This window comes from Elephantulus edwardii, unplaced genomic scaffold (genome assembly GCF_000299155.1).
Source record: "Elephantulus edwardii isolate Elephantulus edwardi_28Jun2011 unplaced genomic scaffold, EleEdw1.0 scaffold00066, whole genome shotgun sequence".
Taxonomy (NCBI): domain Eukaryota; kingdom Metazoa; phylum Chordata; class Mammalia; order Macroscelidea; family Macroscelididae; genus Elephantulus; species Elephantulus edwardii.
In genome coordinates, this window is record NW_006399816.1 from 10,753,583 (window position 1) to 10,773,625 (window position 20,043).

The 20,043-nt window shown below is 41.7% G+C and overlaps 1 protein-coding gene across 2 annotated transcripts in view; it reads right to left on the reverse strand.

Moving 5' to 3' along the window:
- The window catches only part of THSD4 (thrombospondin, type I, domain containing 4), an 868,930-nt gene that overhangs the window by 178,163 nt on the left and 670,724 nt on the right, over window positions 1-20,043 (reverse strand). The window lies entirely within an intron of this gene.

Consider the following 20,043-nt stretch of genomic DNA (forward strand, 5'->3'; position numbering starts at 1 on the left):
CCAATTTCTCTTTGATTTGTAAGTCCTGTCACAGCAGACTACATGATTGTCCGATTCAAAATGACTGATGCCAGATCATTTCAGCTCACTATTGACTGGGATATGTATATGTTCCATTTTATATTTTATGAGTTCCAGTTTCCCTAGATATTTACTTAGTGTGTTGCATGTTCTGATTGTTAATTGATGTTTTCAGCCTTCCGCTCTGCCCTCTCCAATTTGAATTATATTACATGGGCAAATAAAGGTTCCAAAAACTTTACACCATGCACATCATTATGGTTGGATATTTTGAGAACTTGCCCTATGAATAAGCAGAGCCAAAGAATTGATGCCTTTGAATTGTGTTGGCAAAGAGTATAGAAGATATCAAACCTTGCCAAAAGAATAAACAAATCTGTCTTGGAGGAAGTATAACCACAGTGCTCCTTCGAAGTAGATGATGAAGTTTTGTTTGAAGCATGTTGTCAATAGGTGTCAGCCACTGAAAAAAGACAGTACACTGGGAAAAGTCGAATGCCATCAAAAGAGAGGCAGACCCTCTGTGAAATGGGTTGTCACAGAGACTGCAAATGTGGATTTGAGAACATGGCAGAGATTGTGAAAATGGCACAGGACAGAGCAAGGTTTTGACCTGTTGTTCATAGGGTCATTGTGAGTCATGGTTGACTTGACAACACTTTGTAACAAAACAACATGAATTTCCTGATTGCTGATTTAAAAATCTATTCTTCTTTATTCTCACATGTAGTCTGAGAGCAATGTGGGACTATTTGATCTTTGTAGATCATTTTCTTTTTGTTTACACTTTGTTCTTTCTACTTTTCACAAGCAACACATCAACTTCCAAATGACAGCAGCTCTCCAATCCAGACAAAACAAAGACAGCACAACACAATTCACCCTTTTGGTTAAAAATGGAAAATAAGTCATATCTTTGGGAAGCTTTTGGTAAGTTTTTGATGAAGTCAGGGGTGATGGCCAGACATATGTTCACAGACCCAGTGTCCTGAGAACTCTGATGCTGGACAGCAGGAAAGGCTGGGAAGCCAAGATTCTTGGTTCGTGGATGAAGCAGGCCAGTCTCCCAGGGAAGTGATTTCTTCAAGGTGCAGAGGGAAGTTCTTGCTTGGAGCATCCTTAGCATTAATCCCTCTACAGCAGCTCATGCTTCTTCTTCTTCTTTAAATATTTTTATTGATATTTTAATGAAAGTTTACAGAAAACTAGGATTTTCATTTATTCATTCATTCATTCATTCATTCACTCATTCATTGTTGCACATATGCCTCCCTACCCCTCCCCCCTCCATTCACTTTTCTCTTAAAAAAAATTCATTGTTGCACAATTTCCTCCCTCCCTCCACCGCCAGTCCACTTTGCTATGCAGCTTTTATTCTGGACTGTTGTCATGCAAATAATACCTAATCATATATTCCTTTTAAACAGTTCTTTCCCTCATCTGTTTCAATGCAGTACTTATCCCCTCTTTTCTTAGTTTCCCCCTAATCCCCATGTCAGTCCTGTTTTATAACAGTGGCATTATTCAGTATTTTTCCTTTTGTGCCTGAGATATTTCACTCAGTATAATGTCCTCCAGGGTCACCCATATTTTGTAATATTTACAAGGGACTCATGTTTCTTCTGGACATGATTTTCTGTTTCCCCACCTTACATAGTCCTATCTTCTATTCATTTTTTTGTGTTCCTATGTAACCACTTTTAAAATGTCACTTCTACCAGCTAGAATGACACCTCATTTTAGAGAGCAAAATGTTTACGAGATGTGGCGGTAGAATACCTTTGCTTATGAGTAGCAGCTGTACTGGTTTTTCAGATCTAAGAAATAGAGGAAGGCCTGGCAGGACCTGGTGAACAGGGATGAGGGTGAAAGGACGGCCTGGGAAGCCGATGTTTGAACTGACTAGGGAAGGGGAGCTGGGATTTTTGGCGCTATCTCCCTGGACTGGTTTGACACTGACTTAGATTGTCTTTGTGAAAATACTTGGATAAAATCTTTGGACTTCAGAAGTGCAACCCTGACATCTGGGGTCAACAGAAATCAAGGCAACAAAAGAAAATGACTTCATGGAGAGAATGGCTAATATGAGAGGAGTCTGGTGTTACTCGAGGGTATTGCGACAAAATGTTTCCTTAGTCTTTTGTGGTGTGTCCCCCCTCCTTCCCTGGAGATCAGTTACAGAAGGTTTTTTTTAAAATGCAAAAAAGTTATGTTTATTGCAAAAAAAGGCCAAAGGAGGCTGCCAGAGTCAGCACGCTGGGACCAAAGTCTTATGTGAATTGTATGTGGAAAACAAATGTAAGTACGGGTGTAACCCAACTCCTGGAAATGCAGGTAGTTAGGAAGCCCGTGTTCATTTGTGACAGTGCACATGGATAGAACAGGCATCTTCTTCACATGCTCCCCTGGAGAGGGTAGGTTAGAATAACTGTTTCTTTTGTACAGATGAGGAAACTGAGGCTCAGAAAAGGTAAGTAACATGTCAAAGGGCACCCAGAAATCATGATGGTTTAAATTCAGCTTAAAGTGGTTTTGAACAAAGAATCTTTGTGTTTCAAAGTAGAAGAGTTTTGTTTTTTTTCTCTTCCTTTATTTCCCTTGTTGTTATGTGCTGTGGAGTTGACTGCAACTCATAGCAATCCTAGGTGCAATAGCTCTGAACGCTGCCCTGTCCTGAGCCAGTCTCACTGATTCCAACACAGCTACATCCATTATCTCATTTACTCATTTATCACTATCTCATTTACTATCTTATTGAGGGTCTTCCTCTCTTGTGCTTTCCCTCCACCCTTCCAAACATGATATCCCTCTCCAAGGACTGGTCCTCCCTTGTAATATGCCCAAATTATGTGAGACAGCTTCAGAATCCTTTCCTCCAAGGAGCAACTTAGTTTCACCCTCTTCAAGACAGATCTGTTTGTTCTTTTGGCAGTCCTTGGTATGTTCAATACTCTCCTCCAGAATGATAACTCAAAGGCATCAATTCTTCTGTAATCTTTAGTCATTGTCTAGCTTTCTGATGGGTAGCAATTAATTGTGATAACCATGGTCTGGATCAGGTGAACCTTAGTCTCTAGACTGACATCGTTATTCTTTAGCACTCTGGAGAGGTCCCTGATAGCAGATTTTCCTAATGCAAAATAGAGCACAGTTTAGGGCTGTTGTACATAGGGTCGCCATGAGTCGCAAACGACTCGACGGCACATAACAACAACAACACAACAATTTGATTTCCTGACTGCTGATATTAATGGATATTAATTGTGGATCCAAGTAAACGGAAATTACTGATAATTTCAATCTCTTCTGCATCTATCATGGTGCTGCCAGCTGGTCCAGTGGTGAGAATCTTTGCTTGATGTTGAGCTTCACTCCATATTGAAGATTGTAGTCCTCAACCTTCTGCAGCAAGTTTCAGTGAGCAAGGCTGTGTCATCTGCATAGCGCAGGTAGTTGATGAGTTTTCCTCCAATCCTGATGCCATACTCCCCCTCATTTCCTTTATATCACTCAAAGCCCTTCTCTTCTTGTAAGAATTGGGCCTGGGAGATAGCTGACCAAAGGTCAGATGCACTTGCTTTCATCTCTCAGACTGCTTTCTGAACTTCCCCAAAAACCTCCCATGTGGCCTTTCTTCACAGTCCAAAACCAGCCCTTCCACAGTGGAAAACGGAATTGTTAACAGCATCTCTAATACATAAAAAACCCTTCACCCCAACTCAAAACAAAAACCTAACTGATGTCAGCTGATTCTGATTGACAATGATGATATGTGGCACAGGAGAACTGCTCCATCCTATATTCAGTGGCTGTGACCTTTAGGAGGATAAGCACCAGGACTTTCTTCTGAGATACTTCTAGGGGGACTCAAACCTTCAAACTTTGGTTAGCAGCTCACAAGTTAGCAGTATACACCACCCAGGGATAGCATCTTCTCTTCATTCTCTATAGCGTCATCCTCCCTCCAATCTTCCCAGAGTAAATTCTCAGCTCCACAACCATTCACTGAAAAAAAAATAATTATTTCCTCATTTGGCTTCCTAGGAATGGAAACTGTTAGTCTTCTAAGATGGGAAATATTTCTGACTCAAGGAAAAAATACATCAGGTTTTATGGGAGATGTCATTACGCAAACCAAGGGCTTGTTCTAAGGGGGCTAGAAATGACCCTGGAATTAAACAAGGCTAAGTCTTTCTTACTTGCTCTTTCTTCTAGCTATAGATGAACCCAGTATGAATATTTATTTCACTAAGAAATAAAGACATTGTGTTCCATGCATACTCAGAAGGAAGAAATTTGGCTGAAATATTTAAACACGAAGGCTCCTTCATGCTTCTCTTAAAGGACGGCTAAGAACAGGGTTATCTGTCAAGCTCAATGTGTTCCATAACAATAATTCAGGTGGCAGCCAGATGAATACTTCTCACGCTTGCACAACATCTTCCCTTCTCTTGTAACTCTCAATCCAAAGGTGGAGCAATGGCAGAGGTGATGCCAGCACATGGCCACGAAGTGCCTGTACTAACAAACTGCACTTGTGTACGTAAATATTTAGACCATGCAAACCAGTTGGATAAACACTGATCCTTCACCTTCTTTGGTAGAACCTTGAAATCCTTAATTTCCCCCAGCCCTTTCTTTCAACTCCAGCTCATATTTATGGGCTTTTAAATCATGCCCCCCAGATGTGTAGGCATCAGAAAGGCTAATGATGTGGTTTTAGGTAATCTATCCTGCATGTGGCTGTGACATTCATCTTCCCAAGGTACTGCTGTCAGCATGTCATTCCCTCGGCCCAGAAGCCTCTCTGATGTCAGCTGTCACTTCAATACGCTGATTGTTTCCTCCTACATGTACCTGTGCCCCTCAATCCTAGATGGACGGAGAGGCTGGGGTTGCAGAAGCTCACGAAGAAGCTATATCCCAGGTGAGGATGACTGGATGAAAGGAATTTTGGAAAGGAATCCAGCATCCTTATTATTTTTAGCATTCTTATCTTTTATTTTTTCACTGTGGTGAAAATACACACAATAAAAACAAACACCTTCCACATGTACAGAAAAGTTCAACAACTTCCACATGTACAGATCAGTGACTCTGATTACATTCTTCAACTTGTGCAACTGTTCTTATTATCCTTTTCCAAGTCATTCCACCACCATGAACCTAAACACAATGTCCTACCAAACAAAAGTATCCCTTTCTCCCCTTCTCTCCCATTCCAGATATCCAGTAATAATTTGTGGCAGTTCTGGTGGCCTTATGAGTAAGGATTTGTGCTGCTAACCCAAAGGCAGGCAGTTCAAATCCACCAGCTTCTCCTCAGGAGAAAGATGGGCAATCTCCCCATGTGAGGTTCAGCTATGGGTCGGTTCCAACTTGATGGCACACAACAACATGCATTTACCAAAGGAATAGTTATTGAAGCACTAGGCTGTGAGTAGAATGGTCAGCAATTCGAACCCACCTATCACTCTAGTGAGAAAGATGTGGCAGTGATCTACTTCTGTAAAGGCAACATATGGGACATTCTACTTTGTCTTGTAGAGGGGTAAAGAGCTAGAATCAACTTGAAGGCAATGGGTTTGGGTTTTAATATTATTAGCTTATTTCATATAAGTAAGAGCATACAGTATATGTATCCTTTGTGATGGAATTACTTGGTTCAGCATAATATTGTCAAGGTTCATTTAAGTTATGACATGCATTTGGGTTACTCACACATCTGTGTATGGATGTTTTGGTTGTCTCTACTTCTTGGCGATTGTGAAAAGTGTTGCAATCAGTATCCGTGTGTGGTACTGACTTCTGTCTGTGTTCATTTTTCCAGTTCTTTGGGTATAAACCCGAGAGTTGCTTGCTCATACAAAGTTCTATGTGCAGCTTTTTGAGGCACCTCAAACTGTTTCTACAGTAACTGAACCAGCACCTTTGCATTTTGAGATAAAAGTACACATAGATTTGTCAGCAACATTGATTTTTAACAACATATTCAAATTTACTGGGTTGGCTTTGTGATGAAGACAGTGTTCGTAAAACAAATCTAACATAGAGAAAGAACTCAACGTGTGTTATGTTTCATTCAAAGGAAAGGTAGATCTTGAGGCAATCTCTTTTGAAAGATTAGATAAACAAGCAGGGATGGGGAAGAATGATGTCAACCATCAGAAAATAGCTTAAGAGCAGAAGTTCAAAAGGACAAAAGGACAGGGATCTTCCTTGCAAGCTGAGGCAGAGAGGACTCCTTCTTCCAGCGCTGGCACTCTGTGGTGGAAATGCTGATACATCCCATGGACTGCCAAAAGGACAAACAAACACATCTTGGAAAAGGTGCAGCCAGGGTGCCTCTTGGAGGTAATGATAGGAAAACTTTGTCTGACACACTTTGGGCATGTTGTTAGGAGGGGCTAGTCCTTGGAAAAGGACAGGATGCTTGGGAAGGTGGAGGCGTCAGTGAAGGAGGGGAAGACCGTCAATAAGATGGATTGACCCAGTGACTAATGGTGGCTCGAGTGTGTCAGAGCTGATGAGGATGTCACAGTATAGGAGAGGGTTCAGAGCCGCTCTTTGTAAGGTCCCTAGGAGTCACTGTCAACTCAACAGCACTTAACAACAAAAATAACAACAAACTGTAAGAACATACATTTTTGCATGTCTGCTCCCACCTTGCACCAATAAAGGGGGGAAAAAGAGAGGAAGGAAGAAGGTCACAGTGGAGATACCACCAAAGGCAAATCCAAAGACAAGTAAACAGATGACGCTCACCCCTGGCTGACTAATAGCAGCATTGGAATGTCATTTAGCTACAGAACAGCCTGTGCAGATGTTCAAGAATGTGGAGTGGCAACAAATATGGAAGTAAGCCGAAAAGAATTTCTCTGGCAAATTAAACCCTAGGCAAGTGAAAGCCAGCATCAGAATCAAAAAGTCAACTTTAACAATTGATGACCTCTGCTTGGTCACGCTCGTTCTACCTCATTACTCTGAGGTCTACAAAGAAGTCTGCATTATTCTCATTTTTCAGAGAGGTTGACAAAGGCCAGCCTTTTAGCTCACGGGCACTGAGAGAAGCAATAGAAGGAAAGGAAATTGGTATTTGTTGAGTATCAATGGTGGTGAAGGTGCTTATTTATATTTTAGTATATGAAGAAGCCAAAATCCCTACTGCTGTCAAGTTATCCTGACTGCTGGTAAGCTTCCCTCTGTGGTCTGAGGCTCTACTTTTTTATGGCAGAAGACAGCCTTTATTTTTCCTGAGGAGAAGCTGAAGGATTTGAACTATTGACCTTTGGTTATTAGCCAGATAGATTCCACACTATGCCACCAGGGTTCCTGGAGGAGGAAAGGAGGTTAAGTAACTTGCCTGAGCCCAGCTCTAAGATATGGACTCACGGCCATTGTTAGGGGCCATGGAGTTGATGCTGGCTTCTAGAGACTCCATGTTTCAGAGTGCAACTGCAATCCCAGAGGAACACGGTTCGAATCCACCAGATGCTCTGCCAGAGAAGGAGGCGCAATATCCTCCTGTACCAGTCAGATCTGATTTGATGGTATACACACACAAAATAATAAAATTTAAAAAAAAAAAACCAAAAAAAAAAACCAACAGAGTGCAGCTGCCCCATGGGGTTTGCTAATTTGTAATCTTTATGGGATCAGATCACCAAGTCTTTTTCCTGTGGAGTTGCTGGATGAGTTAAGCTAGGACTCTTTGAACTCATGCCTATCTGATTAACAAGGTCAAATTAAACCAAACACAAACAGACTAGAGCAAAGCCAAAGGAGTGAGGCTGAGGCAGGCACTAAGGCGGCGAGCAGACACTAACAGGTAAAAAGCAGAGGCTACAAAGAGCAGGAAGAGACCAGCTACTGAAGGGGGCAGGGTCTGACCCTGAAAGACAAACAGCTCCTCCCAGGATGAGCTTGTGGAGCCAGAAGTAGGATGGGTAGAGAGAGGAATGAAAAGAGTGGGTTCTCAGTGCTTACTCTTATATTTCATAGGATGGGTCATCTTAATACAACTTTTATATTCTCCTTTCAACTCAACAAGGAAGCCTCAAATCCCCAAAGCTTTGACTTCTTTCTTATTCCTTGTCTACCACATGCTATCTTAAGCCCTGACATTAAACCATCTTTCAACCATGTTATCCTAGTACCTAAAGAACATTTGGTAGTTTGGGGGCTTTCTTTCTCTATAATGTAGCCTCAGAGAGGTACACTGGTGGTCAAAGAGGTTAGCATTTGATTGCTTACCAAAAGGCTGATAGTCTAAATCCACTGGCTGCTCCATGGAAGAGAGATGAACCCAATCTGTTTCCATAAAGATTTAGAACCTTGAAAACTCCATGGAGAAGTTCTCCTCTGTCCCTGCTGGGTCTCTGTGAGTCAAAACTGACTCCATGGCTGAAACTTTTCATTCTTTCGGAGAGTTTCCACTTCCTTGGGTGTCTTGCTCTGCCTGAGGCCTCCAGAAGTAGACTAGTGGTCAAAGAAGTAACCATTTGATTGTTAATGAAGAGGTTGGGAGTTTGAACCCAACTCTCAATTAGCATAAAAGAAATTGAAAAGCATGGCGTCATGAGGCCTAGGGACATCTTTCTTCTGGACTTCTTTGAGCCACTGGAACAACTCTGGGGCTCTATTTTCTAAGATTGCGGACTTCCCTCTTTTAGACCACGTATGGTAGTGTTTAAACGTTGCAAGCAATCACTATCATTTCAAGCTGTTGAAATTCTGTTTTGAAATAATGATAAAAATGAACTGCATCCTTTAAGCTAAAGAAACTTCCAGAGATCTTGAGCAGAGGAAGGCTATAAACCTATAACTTGTTGTTGTGTACCATGGAGTTGGAACCAACCCATAGTTGACACTCTGACAGGTTTTCAAAGGCAGTTAATCACACAGGAGGAGACTGCCCATCCTTCTCCAGCAGAGCAGCTGGTGGAATCGAACCACATGTCTTTGGACCTGCAGCACAGCTTTTTACTACTAGGCCACCAGAGCTCTTGATAGGCACTAATGCAGAATTTTGAGTTTTTGCCTGTTTCAGATTCCATGACCAAGACATTACTCCTGAGGAGTAAACTGGATGGCTGGAAAAAGTTAGTAGAAGTTACATGAACTGGAAAATATTTGCAGTAGAAAAATCTCTGCCTCAACTAAATTGGTAATGGTAGCATTTGCTGCCACTGCAGATGGTAATTGGTACATGGATTTATCTGTTTCTTAACAACAGCCAGAAAGCCCTGCTGTCATCATAGACAAGGACGCTTGACTTGACTTCCTACTTGCTGTGGCTCAAAGACATGAGTCAATCCATCAACAAATTGAACCGGCTTGCTGATCTAAGTAAAATGTCAGGAACAGAACACAAACAAGGGTGGGATAGGGCATTGACCTAGCTGGTCATGGAGATCAAATTTTTATTTCCTGGGAAATCTAAGCCTTACAGTTTCAAATGGGTGTTAGTGAGAACCAGTAATTACTCTTGCTGTAGAAGACCACACTTCTCGGTTTTAAATAAACACCAGTAAAATGAATGTTGTTACTGGGAGCTGTTGAATTGGTTCTGACTCCTGGTGTCCCATGTGGCAGAGTACAGCGCCCCACAGGGTTTCTTGGCTGTAATCTTCACAGAGGAACACGGCCAGCTGTTCCTTCCTTGTAGTGGTTGAGGGAGTTCAAACATCCACATTTGGTTGATCGCCTAACCTTAATGATTTGCACCACAAAACCAGATTTGAAGCACAGAACAATGCTATCTTCTGAAATATTGTCCTTCTTACAAGAACCCCATCAGCAAACCTGCTCCAATCCGTTTGATCCTCTATTTTGTCTTGGAGGGAGTGTAACCAGACTGTTCCTTACAAGCAAGGATGGTAAAACTTTGCCTCACATACTTTGGGCATGTTGTCAGGAAGGGTCAGTCCTTGGAAAAAGACATCATGTTGGGAAATGTGGCAGGTCAGTGAAAGAGAGATGGACTCAATAAGATGGACTGACACAGTGACTGTAGCAATGGGCTAGAACGTGACAGAGATCTTGTTCAGCAGTAGAGGGTGAGGTTCGGATCTGTTGTTCTCAGGGTCACTATGAGTTGCACTTGACTCGATGGCACCAGCAGCAGGGGACGGTGCAGGGTGTTATGAATTGTGTTTTACAGTTCAGCTGGTTAACTTCTCCAGTTGCTCTTACAGTTCAGTTTCTTCTTATAAGGATTTACAGGCTTGGAAAACTGACACAATGTCACTATGAATTGGAACTGACTTGATGGCAATAAGCTTTCTGGTTTCGTAACAAGGAGCTTCCCACCTGCTGAGGAAGCCCAATTCACCCCCAAAAGCCTCACTCTTAACATATCCTTCCTTCCAGCCACTGGGAACCGCATAACTTCTATCATCGCTCCAGTTATGCCTTCTGGAGGCCTTTGGACACTGTCACAAATTGAACTGTGTCTCTTAAGTGTATAGAATAATATGACAACTCTATAGAGAGCTGACAAGCTAGAAAGTTATACATGGATTAATGGTGGACTACAACACCCCTTAATCTCATGACATTCCTGGTCTGACATAAGTTTCCCTAGCATGTGGCTATCATCTCACAGGGATAAGAAGGAAGGAGAGTGAGTTGAGAGAGGGGACCTTAGGATCACCTAGTAACACTTCCCAGGAGTGTGGATGGTCCTTCTGGTCTAAGACACCTGCACTAGGAAGCTCCTTGATACTGGAGAAGGCCAAGCTGCATGGAGACTTCCAAGGCATGCTGGGCACATGGATGCTGATGGAAACAAGGCCCTAACTCCAAACCAACACAGAGAGTGAGTGGGCCTTCTCCTAGAGCTGGGACTTGAAGTTGGACTCCTGGTCACCAAAACTGTAAAAAGGACACATTTCTGTTTATAAAAGCCACCCACCTGTGGTGACTTTGTTACAGCAGCATTAGGTAACTGAGACAGACACCAACCTGTGCCACGTAGTTTCTGTTATTTCCTATTTGGTGTGCTGTACTTGCGTAAAACAGGCCTTTTAACCCACCATTGGTCCTCAGTGTTAGGATTAGGGGTGAGAGCAGTAAAGCCCTAGATTTTCAGCTTAGCCTGTAGGTGGTTGTGCTGCTAAACCAAAGATGGTGCCTCTCTGCAAGTTTGAACCCACTCACCTCTGAGGGAGACAGATGGGCAGTCTCCTCTTGTGGGATTTACCGCCTCTGAAAACCTGCTGGAATGGCAGCTGTGAGTTGGTTCTGACTCAAGAGCACATCACAACGATAATAATGACATCAACAACCTGGTTCTATAAAACTGAACTGGGCCTAGGAGGAGGCAAGCAGAGAAAAGCCTATCCAGAAACTGAGTCTCAGCTAAGACTTGCCTACAAGACTGCAGTGAGGATTCAATGTCACAATGTGAACAGGGCTTAACACGTGTCTAGAACCCTTAGGCAACTCTCAGTACATTAACAGAGTGCTTAAGATGCAACAAGCTGTTAGTGAAATGTGTTCCTTGTAATTAGAATCATTAGGCAAAGGCTGAATGATATCTCTCCCTCTCCCTCTCTCTCAGCATGTACAGAGGTGTGTGAAAGGAAAGTTTTAAATCATTACCTTCCTCACCTCACTGCTGTCAACTAAGGACATTATCTGATGAGTTCCATCAGTGAATATTAATTAAGCCCAGCACTGGCTCCGTCCTGTGGAGAAATCAAAAGTCACATCCCAGTTCTCGAAGACCTTGATGTCTAACTGAGAAGCCAATGGACAAAACCCAGTGACAAACTGCATGGCAGAGGGATGATCCAGGGGGCAACAGTGAGTAAAGAGTTCAGAGATGACTTCATGGCAGAATCACAGTTTACAAAATAAAGGGATGGGTGGTTTTTTGGACTCAAAGAGGGAGAGAGAGAAAAATATATGTAAAATTCACGCTGTTCTGGGAAAGCTTCATTTTGTAACAACAGTCCTCAAGATTTCTATCAGAAAGTGATACACCTATTGTTGGCCTCTGAAGGAGTCACCCGGTTCTGTGGCTTCAGCTCATATCATGAAAATTGGCCAAACAAGGGAAAATTTGATACTGTTTCTGGGAAGACTCTGGATATTTCACCTATCAGGCTTGCCATGGCCAGGGCTTTCCTCACACTGCCTGAGCAAGGTTAGAGTGTTGTGTTTGCTATTTCTTTGCAAACGTATCCAGGCATTCCTTTTCTTCCTCATTGCTTTTGCTGTGGGAAGGGACTCATGGCTGACCCGGAATTGAGTTTCTGAGGCTGTAAAGTGCACAGGAAACTTTTGATCCTTCTCCCTGATAGTTGCTGGTGGATTTAAACCAGCCAGCAGCATAACTCCCCACAGCCCATGCCACCAGCATTCCCTGTGTAGGTAGTGGTGACTACAAAACAACGTAATTTCTTTCTTCACCTGGTTCTACTGCATAAACTTGGTAACGTATATTTATAAGATTATACATTTTTTTTTTATTCAGGGAGCTCAAGGAGACTTCATTTTGAAGGAGAAAAAAAAAAGGGCCTGGATATATTATACTTTTCCTGACTTGGCTGTTTCGTTAAACAAGTTCCTCAGAGTTGACCTAGTCCATCCTATAAGAATTGGGGGCTGAGAAGCCCCAAGGGAGATATTGGCAGTGGATCAGGATTATGCAAAGCCACAAAATAAAGATCACAATCCTTTGTTGATTAACAATTTAATAGCAAGTTGTTTAAAATACTTTATTTATAACATCATCATCTGTCTTATATTAAAGTTATGTCTCAATTCCTTGAGCAAGGAGCACGCAAAACTTAACTTTGCATTTTTTTCCTGAACTAGTACATATTAAGTGATAATAATATTTGAATTAAGTAAAATTCTTATGGTTGCAATGGGGCTTCTCATTCTGGTTTATGGGATGTCTCATTTGGAGAATGAATAAAGCAAATCCTAGGTCTCTTGGGAGTGGAATTCTGTGGTCTAGTGCAATTGGGTTCTGTATAGCAAATGGGGCATTAAATCAAAGAACGACGCCATTCTATTAAGTCAAATGAATGCCAGTCCCAATGGGCCTTCTGTCCTGGAGGGTGGAATATGAGTTATGTCTGGTCTAATACAAGACTGCTATGTACAACATCAACGACAACCCTTCTCAAAAGAGGACTGGGGGTACAGTGGTTAAATGCTCAACTAGTAACCAAAAGGTTGACAGTTCAAACCCCTAAGGAAAGACATGACAATCTGCTCCTGTAAAGTACAGCCTTGGAAACATTATTGGGCTATTTTACTCTGCTAACTGTACCAGTGAATCAGAAAGTACTTGATGACAGTAGATTTCAATGAGTTTACCTCTCAGGTATGGCCAATGCGATGGGGTTGCATGTGTCACTTTCTGGTTGGAGTATTTCATAGTTGGTAGTTAACTCCCCAACTCTCCTTCTGCCTAAGCAAATCCTTCATTTTAAGCCTTGGGCTCAGCTGGGAGCTGCATAAAATGTTCAAGCCTCCAACAGTCTGGGTTTCTGGGGGACTATGATAGAGGAGCTCTGGTGGCATAGTCCATAGGGAGCTGCACTGCTAATCCAAAGCCCACACCTCTTGGACAGTTCAAATCCACCAGTGGCTCCTAGGGAGAAAGATGGGCAATCTCCTTCCGTATGACATACAGCTTCGGAAACCCAATGGAGGGTCAGCTAGGAGTCAGTTCTGACTCAAGAGCAATGACTTTGACGATGAGCAGAGCCTCTCTGTGGTCCTTTGTGGACTAGTGTGAATAAGAAAGAAACCTTTGTTTTAAGCCACTAATATTCTGTCATTTGCCTAGCCTGATTGATAGAGAACTTCTAGTTAAATTCATAAACCTGCAGCCAGAAAATAATGTAGAATTTGATGCTAGGTTGTTGTTTGTTGTTAGGTGCCATTGAGTCAATACAATTCATAGTAACTCTATGAACAAGAGATCTGGACTCTGTCCTATCTGTGCCATCTTCACAATCCCTGACACATTTGAGCTCATTGCTGCAGTCCCTGTGTCAATCCACCTGGTTAAAGGTCTTCCTCTCTTTCATCATCCTTCCACCTTCCCAAGCCTGATGTCCATCTCCAAGGAATAGCATTTCCTAGCAACATGCCCATAGTATATGAGGTGAAGAATCATCACACTTGCCTGCATCTTCTCCAGGACATATCTTTGTTCTTTTGGCTTTCCATGGGATACCCAGTACTCTTCTTCAATACCACAGTTCAGAGGCATCAATTTTTTTCCTGTTATCTTAATTCATTGTCCAACTCTCAGAAGCATCAAAAGTTATTAAAAAGCCCATGGTCTGAATCAGGCATGTATTACTCCTCAACAATTTGGAGAAGTCAGGTCCCTGACTGTAGACCTTCCTAGTGCAATACATATCTTTTTTTAAAAAAGAAATTTTTTATTTTATACTGGGTTGCTTACAAAATTTGAATACATTGTTTTCACACCAGATATTTCCCATTTCCTTTACCCACCCCTCCTTCTACTCATCAAATTGTGCGACTCTATGACTACACTCTCAACCCTCTACAATTCTCGGGTCCTCATACACATTTTACTAGTTAGCCTTCTATTTCTATGATAATGGTCTTAAACAGTATTTGTCCTTATGGGACTGAGTTAGTTCATGCAGCATAATGCTTTCCAGTCCCTCCCAACTAATGATTTTCAAAATAATTGTTCCTGTATGCTGCATAATATTCCACTTATTCCACTGTGTGAATGTACTACAATTTCTCAATTAATTAGATTGTGATTGGACATCTAGGCTGTTTCCACCATCTTGTGATGGTGAATAATGTGGCTATGAACATTTGTGTACAAATCTCCATTTGTGCCTGAGTCCTAATATTTCAAGCAGTGAAAGAGCTGGGTCATATGGAATTTCTATGTGAGCTGAAAACAGAAAGAGCTGTTTTGGGGAAATGCCAAACTGCCTTCCAGAGTGGGTGTACCATTTTACAATTCCACCCACAGTTTATAAGAGTTCCTATCTCTCCATATCCTCTCCAACATTTATTACTTGCTGTTCTGTGAAACTTTGCCACTGCTACTGGGAAGAGATTGTTTCTCCTCATGGTTTTGATTTGCATCTCTTTTATGCTATACATCTATTGATCTCCTTACTACTAGTATCAAGTGTATTGATTGTGCATCCAAGTAAGATGAAATCGTTGACAGTTTCAATCTTTTCTCTATCTATCATGATGTTGCCTATTGGTCTAGTGGTGAGAATTTTTTTCCCTGATGCTGAGATGTAATCCATACTGAAGGCTGCAGTATTTGGTCTTCTGCAACTAGTGCCTCAAGTCCTCTTCCCTTTTAGCAAGGAAGGCTGTCTCATCTGCATACTGAAGGTTACTGATGAATCTTCATCCAATCTTGATGTCACATTCTTCTTCAGAGAGTACAGCTTCTCAATAATTTGCTCAGTATGCAGATTGAATAGGGAGCTCTAGTGGCCTAGTGGTAAGACATTGTACTGCAATATAAAGGCACATGGTTGAATCCACAAGCTGCTTCATGGGAGAAGGATGGGCAATCTCCTCCTGCTTATTTCAGAGGCAGAATTACTGCCTTTGAAAACCGACTGGAGGGTCAGCTATGTGTTGGCTCTGATTTGATGCCACACAACAGCAGCAACACAGATTGAATAGTTATGAAGAAAGGATATAACTCTGATGCACATCTATCTTAATTTTAAACCATGTGGTGATACATTGCTCTGTTCACATAACATCATCTTGTTTTAAGTACACGTTTTACATGTGCACTATTAAGTACTAGGTTGCAGATACATTAATTTCTCATATCTGATACATTTAAACTATGCCCTGAATTCTTTCCTTATAAGATAAAATATGGCATTAATATGACTTAGAAAATAAGCTTATCAGTCCCAAACAAATATATGCTCATTCATTATCTTTACTGATTTATTTATCATAGTGTAGAGAGAGAAATAATCCAAGTGCCTAGGAGTGGATGAATGGGCAAACAAGGGTACATGAATACGATGGAATACTATGCAACATTAAACAATAATAAAAAATTGATAAAACATGGCATAAAAAGGATAATGCATGAGGGCATTATGTTGAATGAAATAAGTCTATCACGAAATGGCAATTATTACATAAGAGTACTCTAATAGAAAGCTAAGAAGTTGAGTACACAGAGAAACACATCTTTGATGGTCACCAGATATGGGAGAGGAGGTTAAGGGAAAAAAAAAATTAGATATTAGGGTATGTGAGGGGAAAGGTAATACATAACAAGACCATAAACAACATACTACTAAAGAAAGAGAAAGCACAGTTATATTGTGGGTATTATAATTAATGTCATAAAATAAATATTGCATGGTTGCATGAAAAGAAATTGGCTCTATAAAACCTTCACTCAAACCACAATACTAAAAATAAAGGAAATGACAACTTTTCGAAAAGTATCAGAGCAATCCAATTTTAAATAGAGAAGTTAGAATGAGAAAACTTTTCAATTGTATAGAAAAGATCATATGGAATGTAAATAGGTAACAGAATGCTGCTTTACCAGTTCAAAATAGAGTTTATGATTTTTATGTGTCATTTCAAGCACCAAGAAAGGTTTGAGAGTGTATCTCTATCTCAGCGCTCTGGGGCTGCTGGCTATCAGCTGGAAACTCCCTCAGAAAGATCCTGTACAGGTCTAGGGGGCATTTGAACACAGCTTGTTTGCATCACACAAAGTCAGGGTACAGTAGTGGACCCAAATTGTCCACATATCCCCCACCCTTCTAAAAATACAACTCAGAAAACCCTGTATTCACTCACTTGCCCACATTGCATACTATCAGTGTATAAAGGTTATACTCCAAAAGAATAACTACATCCTCGAAAAATGCTGTAGAAATTACAGTTGGGTCACAGTCTTGATCCGAAGTATAGCTCCAAGTTTGATGTTGCCACCACTCTCGTTATTATCCTCTAATTATCAAATATCTCAAACAAGTGTCAACTTTCTCTTTAACTTTCTGCCTAGGATGCCCACCCTCACCAGGCTACTGACGTGTTCTCCCTTAAAGATGCCAAACTAAGACCACTGCCATCACAGCGAGCCCTTCCTCACAACTGTTGCTGTCACCTCTACTGTAAGTATGCTGTGATTCAGTTCAGTATCACCCGCACTGCAGCATTGCTTCTCTCGAGGCCAGCAAAGAGGACTTCTCTGACAACCGACAATCTTTGTACACAATGTTTTTTATTCACTAGTAATGAAAGGAGTTGATGACTGGAAGATCATATTTTTCAATCAATCCATGGTGTGTTTCTTCTAGAGAAAAATGGATGTAAGAGAAAATAAGACTCAATTTTTTTCTGCTTCTTCTAGCAGAATCACTGTCATAATTTGGTCTTTCCCTCTCCCCTTTCTTTCTTTCACAGAGAGCCAAGCAGCTATCTTCAAGACCATCTTCTCACATGATTAATTTTCCCAGATAGTTTTTCATTTTCTAGAGTGACTCAAATAAAGCCTGTGTGTGTGTGTGTGTGTGCATGCATATTCCCACCCAATAAACCTCCAGCTTGGCAGGGCATTGATGGTTCCTGTGAAATACTGTGAAAGGATCTTTTTGTCCCCTTTATTGTCTAAGAAGCTTTTTTCATTAGAAGCCTGGAAGTCAAGGTAAGTACCACAGGGACTCAAGGGGCACTTCACTTTTCTCCGACATCCAAATTATCTCCTAGACAAACAAAGTCCTCCATTCCCTGCAGTCCGTTAATAAAAATGACAGCTGTGGGCGCTTCCAATCTGGCCTTAATTAATGGGCACTGCACAAATGTGACCATCACAAATCTGCAGCGGGGAGGCTTTAAATAGCATCAAATGTTTGTGAGCATGAGGCCTTGAGAGGGCAGGAAATATCTGGCCATCTTAATGGGATCAGGCCTTTGTGTGCAAACAATGGCCAGCAAACCCCGACCCAGCTGAGGGCCATTAGAAGTTTTCATTCCTAGTGGTGTGTTAAAGGCTCTTAAATAGCCACTAATCGGAATAGAGAAAAATGAACTTGGATGGTGTGACCTCACATAGGAGTTTGTGATGTTTTCATTGAACTTCCTGCCACCCGGGGCTCAGGAGCTTCAACAAAGTTCTTTGACTCCTTTCTACTTTCTGTCATTTCTGACCAACCTCCTATCCTCAAGTCCTTGCTCTCTTTAACGTTCACTATATGAGTGGCTCCCTGGGGAAAACTCTGTGGGACTTCAGAGCTGTCACCAGCTGTGACCCAAGTTTTGGACATACCACTGGGTCGAAGACATGTTCCTATTGGTTCAGACACTTGGACGGCCGACAGCAAAGACTAGAGAATGTGGCTCAAGATACATTCACTCCTTTTTGTTCTTAGTTGCTATTGGGTCAGCTTTGACTCACAGAGGCCCTTGGTCCAATGGAAAGAAACGTTGCCTGGTCCACTGCTAGTCTCATAGTCTAGTAGTCCAGTTAAACGGCTCTCTTCTGTGACTCACAGAGTTCTTCTAGACTAATTTTCATAAGCAGATCACCAGGTCTTTACTCCTAGTCTGTTTTGTCTGAAAACACGGCTGAAGCCGTGTCCAAGCATGGGTGGACCCTGCAGGTATTTGAAATGACAGTGGCACAGCTTCCAGCATCGCCACCACAGGCAGTCCCTGACGGATGGTCATTCATTTTACACACTGTCCTTTCCAGATGCTGATCTGGAAGCTGACAATGCAACGACAACACGCCTTGTTCTCAAATAACTTATAGAAACCATCCTCCTCATCACTGCAGCAGCTGTCATATGCTAAGTATGCCAACCGCTTTGCATGGTCCCAGTTAATCCTCATAGCAACCCAGTGCGGTGGCTACTATGACTGTCTCATTGCCAGATGGCACAATTTTGGTTTTGAGTGGTAGGGCAAACAACTGTCATTCCCCCAATTAGAGAACTGATTAGCAGCAGAGGGAGGGCCAGGACCAAGTCTATCTGTTGTCAGATTTCCCCCTTATCGACTGTCCTCCCATGTCACTACCTTCTAGCCGAGCAGACAGAAATTGTAACAATCATTGATAACCACAGTCCAGCAGCAAGTTAAGCTCCGAGGAACACAGACAAGTATAGGCAAGCCTTGTTTTACTGTGCTTCATTTGATTACACTTTGCAGATGCGGTGTTTTCACCAATTGAGGTATACAATTTTGTCCGTCATTATATGTCCACATTGTGTCACATTCTGGTGATTCTCACAATACTTCAAACTTTTTCATAATGCCATTGTGCACTTGGTAGACTTAAAAACACAAACTGATTGCCTTCAAGGCGGAACTCACTCATAGGTGGCCCTCCATTGGGTTTCTGAGGCTGTAAAGAGCATGAGAGGAGATTGCTCATCTTTCTCTCTCATAGCTATTGGTGGATTTGAACCACCAGACAGTTCTGTGGCTTTTGGGTGAGCAGTGCAACTCCCTACAGACTGTGCCGTCAGAGCTCCCATTAATAGACTGATTATGTGTATAGGAAACACAATTTTTATATGCACTGGGGAACTAAATATTTCATGTGACTCGCTTTACTGCAACCTTTGCTTGATCGCAATGGTCTGGAATCCAACTCATGATTCTCCTAAGCTAGACCCCTGTAACCCTCACAAACCCAGGTAAGCTGGAATCAAGGAACCAAAATGTTTCCTTAAAAAAAAGAGTACATTGCATTGAAAGAGATGAGGGAAAGAATTGCTTAAAAGAAATCTGATTACGTATTATTTGCATGACAACAGTCCAGAATAAGAGCTGCATAGCAAAGTGGACTGGGGTGGGGGTGGGGAACTGTACAACAATTAAAGAATTTTTTTTTTCAAAGAGAAAAGTGAACAGGGTCAGGGGTGGGCAGGGAGGAAAATGTGCAACAATGAATGAATGGAAATCCAAGTTCTCTATAAACTTTCATTAAAATCTCAACTAAAAAAATACAAAATCTTGTTCTTTATTTTCAAGTGGCTGTAC